Source organism: Tursiops truncatus, chromosome 12, assembly GCF_011762595.2.
Source record: "Tursiops truncatus isolate mTurTru1 chromosome 12, mTurTru1.mat.Y, whole genome shotgun sequence".
Lineage (NCBI taxonomy): Eukaryota > Metazoa > Chordata > Mammalia > Artiodactyla > Delphinidae > Tursiops > Tursiops truncatus.
This window is the reverse complement of record NC_047045.1, coordinates 17594370-17607036: the sequence shown is the minus strand read 5'-3', so window position 1 is coordinate 17607036 and position 12667 is coordinate 17594370. Positions and strand designations below refer to the sequence as shown.

The 12667-nt window shown below is 43.8% G+C and overlaps 1 long non-coding RNA gene across 1 annotated transcript in view; it reads left to right on the top strand.

Annotated features, from left to right (window-relative positions):
* Nucleotides 1–8026: 8026 nt before the first annotated feature.
* Nucleotides 8027–12667, top strand: part of LOC141275991 (uncharacterized) — a 294048-nt gene continuing 289407 nt past the window's right edge. Inside the window, exon 1 of the long non-coding RNA XR_012324726.1 lies at nucleotides 8027–9002. This is a non-coding gene — a long non-coding RNA (uncharacterized lncRNA). The remainder of the gene's footprint in view (nucleotides 9003–12667) is intronic.

The window sequence follows — 12667 nt, the reverse complement described above, 5'->3', positions numbered from 1 at the left end:
ATTTGTTGGGTCTTCTTATCTTCAGATGCTCTTGGCCTTGAATATTGAGACAAGGTGAACCTGTCTCATTTGAAAACATTTTGTGTAATTGGATGCACAAAGAACTCATCACTGTAGGGATTCCTAGGTATAGAGTCCTCCAGGCAAATATTTTCTACAGATTCCTTCTGGGGCTCCCACTTCAGGGAGACTGGATGACCTATCTATCTAAAGGCTTTCCCTTTAGCCTCTTTCATCCAAAGGCAGGAGTAGGGACCATCTAAGCAGCCTAGATCAACCAAAGGTGAGGGATGTTCCAAAGCAATAGATTCATGCAACCCCATGTTACCTTTCTTGGTGTAAAAAAGGAAAGAGAGTAAAATGTTTCTCCCAACCCAAGCTTGCCTTATCAGTTGAGTGCCAGGAGCATGGAAACATCTAAGGGCCTTAGAATTCCATCTCTAGTACACCCAGGCCACTCACTTTAGTCGCTGCTATTTTATTTGGTTTGAATGTTTGTTTCCCCCCCAAATTCGTATGCTGAAGTCTTAATGCCCAATGTGATGTTATTAGGAGGTGGGGCCTTTGGGAGCAGATTAGGTCATGAGGGCGGAGCCCACACGAATGGGGTTAGTGCCCTTATAAAAGAGATCGCACAGAGCTCCCTAGCCCCTTCTGTTATGTGAGAACACGGCAAGAAGTCTGCAACCTGGCCGGAAGAGGGCCCTCACCAGACTATGCTGCCACCCTGACCTGGGGCTTCCAGCATCTGGAACTGTGAGAAGTAAATTTCTGTTGTTTATAAGCTACCTGGTCTGTGGTGTTTTGTTAGAGCAGGCTGAATGGACTAAGACACCTCCTCAGACTATCTCAGTTTTAAAAGTGTGATTATTAAGGCTACAGAGAAGCCTCATGGAAGTCCTGAAAATGCTGAACAACTGGTCCTTAGAAAGAGCAGGCCCTGGGGCAGCGTTGGGGAGCTCGCAATCAGTTTATGGACTTTGCAGTACTTCCTCACTCAACTGCTCTCCTTTCTCTCTGTCTTACAGCAGACCCAGGCTCTCAGCATCCCCACGCACATTTCTACAAGAAGAATATGATTGCCTCTCACCCTCCCCCACCATTGCGGTCCCTGGAACAATTATCTTGCTTGGGAGAATCACACTCAGTAAGCACTGCCACCTGTGGCTGGGGCCTCCTAGCCCTTTTATCACAGGCTGTGACTGGGCTTTGGTGAAGCAGGACATACCTGGTCCACAAATGCACACACCCCACTCCCGCTTCTCCCCTTCATACCTTGTTCTACATTTTAATCTCTTGCCTATCAATTGGTATATCATTTTTTTCTTTGTTATCCCAGTTTAACTTTAGCACCCTTTTTAGGCTACAGCTTCAGATTTTCTCTTTAGGAATTTGTTACCACAATGAAGAAGCATCCTGGCCTATGTCCTTCCTTGAACCAACAAAGTAGACCCATTTCTTGTCTTGTCCTTAATACGATCAGGAACGACAAGAAGCAGAAGACATTTGATTCCTTTGTTTTCTTCTAGCAATAGATCCTCCATTCTAGAGGTTGTGACCCTATTTTACATCTTAAGATATCATTCTGGCTGGATTTTTCTCTCATTTATTTACTTTAATATTGAATGAAATATTTTTACCATATGCATCCCAGGAGGCAGGATGATTGTTGTGAAGTGTTTCTTTAATAATTCATTTTCTTTAATTGTAGATAGACCACCTGGTTCATACTTGAATTTCACTAGATATAAATTTCTTTAAAAAACTTTTTTCTTATTGAAGTATAGTTGATGTACAATATTATACAATCACAATATAGTGATTCACAATTTTTAAAGGTTATATTTCATTTACAGTTATTATATTGTAAAATATTGGCTATGTTCCCCACGTTGTCACTAGGTTTTGAGTTCAAAATAGATTTCAAAATATGATTCCCAGGAGGCGCCTTGTTTGCCAATATGGTGGGGAAGAAGGGCATGGACTTTGGGAGTGAGATATTCCTGGATTCAAATTCCAGGTCTGCCACTTACCAATTGTGAGAACTTGGGCAAATTGCTTAATTTCTCTAAGCATCCGTTTCCTCATCGGTGTGAAGGAGATAGTAACTGCTCTTTCAGTGGCGTTAAGTCAGCTGGTGCATGTAACCGGCGAGCACACTGTCTGGCACATGGTTATTTCCCTTCCTTTTTGTCCTCCCTTGTTTTCTGCACAAGTCCTTTTGCACTGAGTTCATTCAAATTTCAGTGTAGACTTTCTTACCAAGACACTTGAAATTAGATTTCTACTGCCTGCTCTTCAGCACTTTTCTTTTTAAATAGTATCCCAATCTTGTTGCCAAATAATAATACAGTTGTTTTAATATCTCGGGTAGCAGGGGTCCCAGCTTAAAAGGAAATTATTTCCTCCTTCTGATTCTAGGAGGATTTAGTGGAGCTTTACTTAATCAAACCAAAGAACCTCATAGGAAAGAATTCAATCTATGAGAGGGAGAGATGGAAGTAAAAGTCTGGTTTCAGGTTGGTGGACGAGGGCTCGAAGGGGCCAAGAGGAAGTTAAACGTAGAGCTCTATACCCAGAGCTCAGTTTCAATCAGGGCAGGCTTTTATTCATTGTGTTTTCTTGGAGGATTTTTTTATTCGATGGAGGGTTTTACACCTTAGAAAATTTGAATACTATATCCCTTTGGTATGTAACCTTGGAACCTGGAGACAATTTAACTCAGAAATCAAAATGAATAACATTCCTGCTGACATTATGCTACTACTCTCCTCATATGCATATAGTGTTTCATAGGACTTAAAGATTTATTTTTATCCAATCCTTGACAGGATTTTTATTTCCATTTAAATTTGTAGGTCAGGGCTAGTGTTCATCAACCAATTAATATGCACACATGATCTCAAAGTTAGTCGAGTTTCTAGCCATATTTATAAACTTATGTTTTATTAACCAACATTTTCTAATTTTTTGTTAGACACTGTTGCTATGCCAAAGTGACTTTTTTTTAAATCAAAGTAAAGTCGATTAACAATATTGTATTAGTTTCAGGTGTATAGCAAAGTGATTCAGTTTTCCGTATATAATATTTGTATTTTTTCAGATTATTTTCCATTCTAGGTTATTACAAGGTATTGAATATAGTTCCCTGTGCTATACAGTAAATCCATGTTGCTTATCTATTTTATGTATAGTAGTTTGTATCTGTTAATCCCATCCCCTAATCTGCCCCTCCCTCTTCCTTTTCCCCTTTGGTAACCACAAGTTTGTCTTCTCTATCTGTGAGTCTGTTTCTGTTTTGTCTATAGATTCATTTGTATTGCTTTTTAGATTCCACATATAAGTGATGTCATATAATATTTGTCTTTCTCTGACTTCACTTCATATGATATTCTCTAAGTCCATCCACGTTGCTGCAAATTGTAATATTTCATTCGTTTTAGTGACTGAGTAATATTCCACTATATATATATGTGTGTGTGTATATATATATATATATATATATATATATATGCGCCACATCTTTTTAAACCAATCATCTGCTGATGGGCACTTGGCTTATTTCCATGTCTTGGCTATTGTAAATAGTGCTGCTGTGAACATTGGAGTGCATGTATCTTTTCAAATTAGAGTTTTCATTTCTTTCCAGATATATGCCCAGGAGTGGGACTGCTAGATCATTTGGTAGCTCTGTTTTTGGCTCAAAATTACTTTCCTGAGTCTGCAAAAGTTTGTGTTATCTCCCATTCCCAATGTTACTTTTTTTTTTTAAAGCAGAGGTCTTCTTAGAAGCCCATATGATTTAAATTTATGTATTTATTTATTTATGGCTGTGTTGGGTCTTCGTTTCTGTTGGAGGGTTTTCTCTAGTTGTGGCAAGCGGGGGCCACTCTTTATCGCAGTGTGCAGGCGTCTCTTGTTGCGGAGCACAGGCTCCAGACGCCCAGGCTCAGTAATTGTGGCTCACAGGCCCAGTTGCTCCGCGGCATGTGGGATCTTCCCAGACCAGGGCTTGAACCCGTGTCCCCTGCATTGGCAGGCAGACTCTCAACCACTGAGCCACCAGGGAAGCCCCCAATGTTACTTTTTATAAAGCATTCTTCTGTTGTAATATCTATTTCTCTTGGGTATGAAACCATTTCTTTACTTCTTAACAGTTGCCTTGATGAAAACATCCCACTGCTACAGGTATCTATTGGAAATATAGACATTTCTCCCCTTTCTGTTACATCAAATCATTGGATACACACTCAGAAACTGGAAGGAGGAATTAGGCTGTACATGTCATAATGAACAGAGGTGCAACAGCATCCATCAATACTGGCCTACAAAACCATTGAAACTTATCAGATATATTCACAAAGCATGATTAAGCAACAAGTTCTCATATTTCTTTTTCTTCAAAGAAAGAGTCATGGTGGCCTCAGGAGGTGAGCCATGTCCTTGATATTGGCCAAAGTCACCATATGCCTTCTTTTGTACAAGGAAGTAAAATCAAAGGTGGCATGAGGTCCTGGGGAATCCTGGCTGCCTCCTAGGACATGCTTTAATATCATGGCACGTAGAGTTGTGTTCTTCTCACTGAGGTCTCTTCCACGTAGCAGTAGTTCCCAACCCTTCTATTCACCAGGGGAGTTTCTAAGAAATACTGATGCTCATGTTTCACCCTGGACAAATCAGAATCTTCCTCTATAATTCTAATATGCCACCTGGGTGAGGGCCACTACCTTAAGGCTTCAATTCAACCTTCATTCATCTTCGAAAACGACAGGTGAATACGACTTACAGGGCAGCCGGTGGGTTTTTCTACATCTAGCCTGCCTCCTTGCCTGAGGAATTCAAAATTGTATGCAGAGATGGTTCTAAACACTTAACGAGATCTCCTGAAATATTAATTTTAACCTTCCCTAAGGAAGGTTGCTGCTAGTAACATAAATACAATTCCTAGCTTTTTTTTTTTGCATCCGGTTTACTTGCTGACGATTCAGATTCACACCTTTGATCATTTACCCACACAATGGAAAACAACTGGCTAAAGGAAACTCAAGCTACGTATTCAGTTAACAGCTGATTCGCATCCTGACAGTTTCTTCAAGCTGCTCTAGAGGCTTCTGTGTTCTGTCATGGGAGGTTTTCAGCCAGAGCTGTTAATTAAGGCTCATTAGGAGAGTCAAAATAGATTGTTCTGTTTCCATCTTCATATTATTATTTTTTTTTTTTTTGCGGTACGCGGGCCTCTCACTGCTGTGGCCTCTCCCGTTGTGGAGCACAGGCTCCGGACGCACAGGCTCAGGGGCCATGGCTCACGGGCCCAGCTGCTCCGCGGCACGTGGGATCTTCCCGGACCGGGGCACGAACCCATGTCCCCTGCATCAGCAGGCAGACTCTCAACCACTGCGCCACCAGGGAAGCCCCATCTTCATTTTCTTGCATCTCCATTAGTTTTACATTCGTAGGCTTAGCTGCCAGTCCCTAACTCTAACTTTGATTTATTGATACTTACCTTCTACATATATCTGCCAATTTCACACCCTCCTACTCCCCCGGTAAGTCTGCCAGGCCCCCTCTGCATGCTCACCTGGTACCCTTACTTCCCTGGCCATCCCATTCATCCTACACCCTTGCTTCCCAAACTTGCAACCGTATTCTGCTATTCTTGGCCCTGTTGCTCACTTGACAACATCTTCCTTGCCTGTCTTGACCCTCATCCGTTCTGATGCTCTCCACTCTCAAGCCCGAGCTCTGTGTCCGTGCCCTCTCCTGACTTCTACCCACCTCTGCTAGCCTCCATCCACTTGGGAGACCGAGTTATGAATTTCTACCAAATTATGTGAAAACAGGGTTAGTTTTCCTTTCCTAAAAGTGATTTAATCAAGCTCTGTTTTTGCTATTGCTATGAAAGCCCTCTGATATCTATGCCTGCCTGCCTTTTGATAAAGTAATCCATTGGCAGATAAATGGAAAATTCTCTAAAGTGTAATTAGAGTATAAGGTAAAATTACATATACTCGTGGAACACTGGGGCAGCAGGGAGCAATGCAATCAACATGCAAAATACAACCTGCAATTACAAATAATAATAATTACATATAGGAGTATTTAATTTTGCATGTCTTATAAAATACAGCAAGGAAAAGAAATCTGCAGCTGAAGTCTCAGTCTGGAAGAACCTAAATAAGTGAGAATTTTAATAAAAAGGCCAGAGCAATGAACACTTCTGCAGACAAATGATATTTTCTGCCCTGAGGAGCCTCATTTCTGTTCACTGTAGGACTATATAAAAACCAGACTTGCAGATATAAATTTGAGGAGCTGTGTCACACATTTTATTGGGGATTTCATGTGTAGTCTGGCTCTGAGAGAGAAAAGGCCATGCCTTTGTAGCTCAAATGTTGTTTATCTGAATTCTGTAATATATATTTAGTTAGGTGTAATTGGAATTAATGGCTCTCAGGGAGCTTGCAGGAACAAGGGCATTTGACCATTTAAATTTCTGAGCAGTGAGAATCCACATGGTAAACCATTATAAAGTATATCCTTTTTATTTACAGTGATCTAACAAAATGTGGATGTCTTTGACTCTGCAGATAACTAATAGAATTAGAAATACAGGTTAGGAAAGTTCAAGAATAATCTTCCCAAGGAAAGCTATGGCCTGACGTGATTATTAAACATTAGAGTTTAAAAGTTAAAAAAAAATTTTTTTTTTCTTAGAGAAGATTTTCTTATTTAAGCCATTCTGGACTTTTTACAAAGGCCTGGAAAACAAGGCAAAAACCTGGCCTCTTATGGGTACTTGATATAATGTGAAAACAATGTGGTTTTGTTTCGTTTTCCCTGTAGGGGTAAAAAGACAATAGGGCAGTCCCAGATTCTTTTTTTTTTTTTTTTTTCTGTACGCGGGCCTCTCACCGTTGTGGCTTCTCCCGTTGCGGAGCACAGGCTCTGGACACGCAGGCTCAGCGGCCATGGCTCACGGGCCCAGCCACTCCGCTGCATGTGGGATCCTCCCGGACCGGGGCACGAACCCGTGTCCCCTGCGTCGGCAGGCGGACTCTCAACCACTGCGCCACCAGGGAAGCCCCAAGATTCTTAAAATGGATTCTCCTCCAGGCAGTGGACAGAAACACTCCTCTTTATCCAACTCTCAGTCGCTCCAGAAGAGGTGGCCTGATTTTTGCTTTGTTGTGAAATTAAAGAAGGCCAGTGCAAGGTAGAATTATAGCAGTCCTATGGCTTTTAAAATCTTACTGCATCATTAAACCATCAGCCCTTGAATGGGAAAAAGATAACATTTTATTCAGAAGTCTCTAATTCCTGGAATTCTTAATCAAAATTCCATGTCTTCCAAAAATGGTTTTCAGTGGCTATAATTTATGCTATTAAGTTGCTCTCATAACTTATGTAAGAAAACATAGGGAAACATCTTTTTCTAAAAGCTTCCAGGAATATGGTAGATAAAACATTTAAAGGTACCAATCAGTTTTGGGTTATGGTCAAAGTATTCAGGGGATTTCCGTATTGATCTATATATAGACCAGTGGTTCTCAAAGTGTACCCGCTCCCCCTGCCAACAGCATAGGCATCACCTGGCAGGGGTTAGCGGGCTGGGGGGAAGGGGGTTGTTCTCAGCCCCTGCTCCAGGCCCACTGAATCAGAAACTCTTCAGGTGGACCCAGAAATCTATATATTTTTTTTCTTTTTTGGCCGCCCCACAAGGCTTGTGGGATCTTATTTCCCCGATCAGGGATGGAACCCGCGCCCTCGGCAGTGAAAGCGCAGAGTCCTAACCACTGGACCGCCAGGGAATTCCTGCAATCTGTATTTTAACAAGCCCTCCTGCTGATTCCATTGCATGCTGCAGCTTGGAAAATGGGTTGGTGGGCCTGTCAACTCATTCATTCAACAAATTGTTATAGACACCAAATATGTACCAGATAGTGTTCTAAATTTCTATGAAGGAATGGATGGGAGGTTAAGGAAAGTGTAAAAAGGAAAAGAGGAGATCTGGATCGCCTTTGGCGATTTGTCAAAATAAAAATGCCTGGACCGCCACCTCACACCCAACGAACCACCACCTTCCACTGTAGTAGCCATGCCTCCATCCAAGGAATAAGGACAGGCAGAATGGTGAAAGCGTTCCGAGCATCTGATGAAAGGATGAAATACGAATGGAAGATCCCTTCCCTGGGGGCTAGGGCTGCACACAGAGCAGGAGAGAAGAGGATTTCCCACCAGAGTCATCATTTGGTGACAAGTCTGTTTACTACATTTGCAGGAAGGGACAGGAAGCAGACAGAGGCAACAGGGCTTCTAAGTAATGGGCGTATGTTTCCAGGCATCACTCAGCTCCGAATATATTTCATACCGGAGATGTTTACAAAACGCTTCCCGTCACTGAGGCACAAAGCACAGGGCTCTGGCAGAGCATGTGTGGAATTTTAAAAGAGGAGCTTAGGTTCCAGCCAAACTGGACCATCATTTTTTCCTGAACATTTCCCACCTCCTCCCATTTCCTAGGCTTTGATCCATCTCTTTTCTGCCATCTGGAATGCCTCCACCTCATTTCTACTTGTCAAAAGCCCATAAATTCATTAAAGCACAGTTTTTTAAAAATCCTGTTATAAATACTGGCCTAATCTGCCCTCCAACTTAGTACAATGTCTTCTTCCTTCAATTTCCCCACTGCATTCGGTGTGTACCTTTGTGTTCTGAGCCCTGTGTGCACACAGCCTGGTGGGTAGAAATAGAAGTAGTTTCCCAGAAATGCATCTAACGAACTCATCAGCCACCAATCACCTATAGAAAACACTTGATTTTGCAGCTTCAGGTTTCCTCAATCACTAGTTAAATCAGGACTAGTTAAATTCAGTCGTTTTCGGTTCATGCCACCTATCAGGGTTGGTGTAGCCTCTGACGTGTTCTCCCTTCCTTCCAGCACGCAGGAAGGAGCTGCGGTGGGGGCTGCATGGCACGGACACCTCGTGGCACAGGGCAGGCAGGTAGGTGTTCCTGGTTGGCCTTCTGTGAGGTCTGGCTGTGTCTGTTCTGGAGGTACCTCTGGCTGGAGTTGCTGGCCATCTCTTCTCTTCCCACCATCTTCTCTCTCAGCTCTGCCCCCACCAGGGCTGCTGATTTTCTGTGACGGTGACCCCATCGTCCCCTGGACTTGCAGCCTCTGCTGAGGGTTCCCTTTCCCCACGACACAGCATTCTCAGGCACGAGGACTCAACACAGAGAGGAGGATCGTGTCCTTTATTCTCAGAGGCCTTCGTGCCCCTCTGAAAGGATTGCAGAGATTTTCTGGATTGTTTTCACTTTGTGCTGGAGGAGAGGATGCGGGTATATCTCAGATGCTCTCAGCTTAGACACAAGTTGTTCCCATTTCTACCCTACTGCCCAGGGTGACCACTTGGTGAGTTCTTGAAGGGAGTGATGCCCAAGCCTCCTGCATTCTGAGGTTCTCAACCTACCTGTTTCCGAATCCTCCCTCCCCACCCCAGGCTTTCAGCCCACAGGTGCTCAAAACAGAGGCACCTCAACTCGCTGGCTCTTCCCTTTCTTGCCTAAATTTCCTCCTCCAGCCTCAGGATGGGCTTTCCTCAAATCCCTGCCCTTTTCCTACCATCTCTCTACTCTGTTTGCAGTTAAAACTCTACAATCCACTCCTCTGTGCCGGGCCAATGGGTATTCCAAAGCTTATCTTTGAGATATCTGGAAAAATGCTTTCTCTTTCGTCTCTGGCTCTTGCAACTGAAAGCCGGCGGGGGGGGGGGGGGGGGGCGGTGTTTGTGTCTGAAAGCTGGAAATTTGAAAAAAACAAATCATAGTGTGGCTGCGCCTTTTTAAATCTAGACCAATCCACCCGTCCCCCAAAACGATGTGCACTTCAGCCTTAGTGTGTGGAGAGCGCCGGTGGCATGTTTGATTGGGAATGAGAAATAGAAACAATTAAAAACAAATGAAAAGGGGACTTCCCTGGTGGCACAGTGGTTAAGAATCCTCCTGCCAGTGCAGGGGACACGGGTTCGAGCCCTGGTCTGGGAAGATCCCCCATGCCGCGAAGCAACTAAGCCCGTGTGCCACAACTACTGAGCCCGCGCGCCTAAAGCCCGTGCTCCGCAACAAGAGAAGCCACCGCAATGAGATGCCCTTGCACCGCAACGAAGAGTAGCCCCCGCTTGCCTCAACTAGAGAAAGCCCGTGCACAGCAATGAAGACCCCAACGCAGCCAAAAATAAATAAATTTTAAAAAAACTATTTTTCCTGCCACCCCTCTTTTGGTTCATGACCTTCTGCCTTTATCATATTTATGTATCTTGTTTTCACATCCCTCTTCCACTTTTCCACTGACTCCCACCCAGATTGTCAGTCTGAGGTAAAGATGGGGCTGAAGCCCTCTTCATCTCTAGATTCCCTTCAGCCCCTAATGTGGTACCATCGACGCCACTGCCCATCCCCCACCCCAGAAGTGTTGGTTGCACTGTTAATTCTCAATATTTTATTTAAACTTCTATAAAACAGCTATTTATTACTGAAACAAATTTCTCCTTTGCCTCTCTCTCCTTTTTTGAGTTGCTTACTTAAAATCCTGAGTAGAAAATAAGGTTCTCTCCAGAATTTAACCTTGGATTCCCTGAAGCTTACACTACCTTTAATTATAGTAATGATAACCTAAAACCACCATCTGGATACTGCTTACAAAAAGGCAGTGGCTCTCATTAGCTTTGCCTAATTAAGAGAGGGCTCAGATAGGATTCCCACAGCTGTTAACTACCTCCTTGAGTACCCGTGCTCTCGCTCTGGCCTGAACGTGCATTTTGAAGGCAGGTGTACAGACTCAGGAGGTCCTTAAGCACACTGGTGTCTGAGGACTGGGTCTAGGCGGTCACGATGATGAGGAAGGCTAGCTGGCTCACTCATGTTGGTTCTCATGTGTCCCAACAAGAATCTAAAGTCTGATCTCAAATCTGCAAGATGAGAGGAATATTAGCCTTTTTTTTCCTTGGAGTAGAACTCTGAGAACAGAGGCTTAAATTATTCAAACTGATAAGAAAATTGTGATACCAAAAGAAACACCTACCTGTCTGTAGTGTTAAAATAGATTGAGATGCCCACCTGTCTGTAGGATTTGTTGTCATTTCTTAGATCAAGATTTGCACCTTCAGTTCTCAGTGATTTTTTATTTACTTGTTTTTTAAACCTTTGGCTGTGTTGGGTCATCGTGGCTGCACGCGGGCTTTCCCTAGTTGCGGCGAGCTGGGGCTACTCTTCGTTGCGGTGTGCGGGCTTCTCATTGAGGTGGCTTCTCTTGCTGCGGAGCACGGGCTCTGGGCACGCGGGCTCTAGAGCGCAGGCTCAGCAGTTGTGGCGCTCGGGCTTATTTGCTCCGCCGCACATGGGATCTTCCCTCAGTTATTTCAGCAATCCTAATATGAAACCTGTATGTATCAGAGTCTCAGTTCCAGCTGACTTGAGCAGAAAGGCAGTTCATCAGAAGGATAGTGGGTCCCGGAGAGAACTGCCTGAAGCCTGGCTCAGGCTCCATGGCTGTGAGGCCCTGTCAGCCCAGCTGTAGAGTGTTAGCGGCCGCAGTTAGGTTGCAAAGTGGACCCTGCCGGCCCAGAGCTCAGCGCGCGGCCGGGGCTGCAGGAGCGGCCTCCCCTCCCTCCGCGATCCTGGCTCCTGTACCTGGCTAGCTGCAGCAGGTGCGCCTGATTTGGTCAAGTGCCAGCACCCTTGGCTTGGGAAAGTGAGAATCTGACAGGCTGAGTCTGGATCACGGGAGAGAGCTCGGCCTCTCAACGGGACTCACAAGGTGAGAACGTTTTCAGACAAAGGGAGAGTGGGAGGGGCTTCTGATGAATGGCAGCCAGACGGGGAGAGAAGTGGTTCTGAGCGCGATTAGAAGCATGCGGGCGGCAGGGCAGGACTGAGAGACGTTTGCGTCACCTAGGCTTCTGCTTACTCAGGGGAAGATGGCTATTCTGTTCTTAGACTATAGCATCGAAAATACTGTGAGATAAACAGCCCGGCGAAGTTTGGTACCTGTCTCATTAAATTCTAGTGTGATTATTTCCTCATTATTTTCCCTTTTCTCCTTGGTGTTCCAAAAAGAAAACTTTGGGTTGAAAGCTTCCAGTCTTATATGTAAATGTTAGCTTCTCTTGGCAATAATCTCCCTAAAAGTTTTGGCTTTATATGTTAACTCGGCCCCTCTCCTCTCTCTCTCCCCTTCTCTCCACTAATGGAGAGAATATATAAAGCCCAGATTGTTGAAGGAACAGCCACAGACGAAAAGAACTTTGCTTTTTTGATTTCTTGCCATAGCTTTTCTTACTTTCTATGTATTAGGCATGTAATGAAGGAAATCAGTAAGTCATTTAGATAAGAATTCATGCTGAGAATATGAAGAAATATTAATATGACAGGATTCTTCTAATTAGAAGAGAACAACTTTCTATCCTCTCAAAAAAATAAACAAGAAACTTTCCTGTACTGAGAAAGACCACTGATGCTCTTACACGATGGGAAGTAGAAGTAAAATGTCTCTGACCAATTCTCCTCTCAAAAGTCACTAACAAGACAAGAACAGTAATGACAGCAGGAAAATTATGGGTGTTCAACTTTACCTTTGAGCCAGTCAGGAAATATCTGAAACTGCACA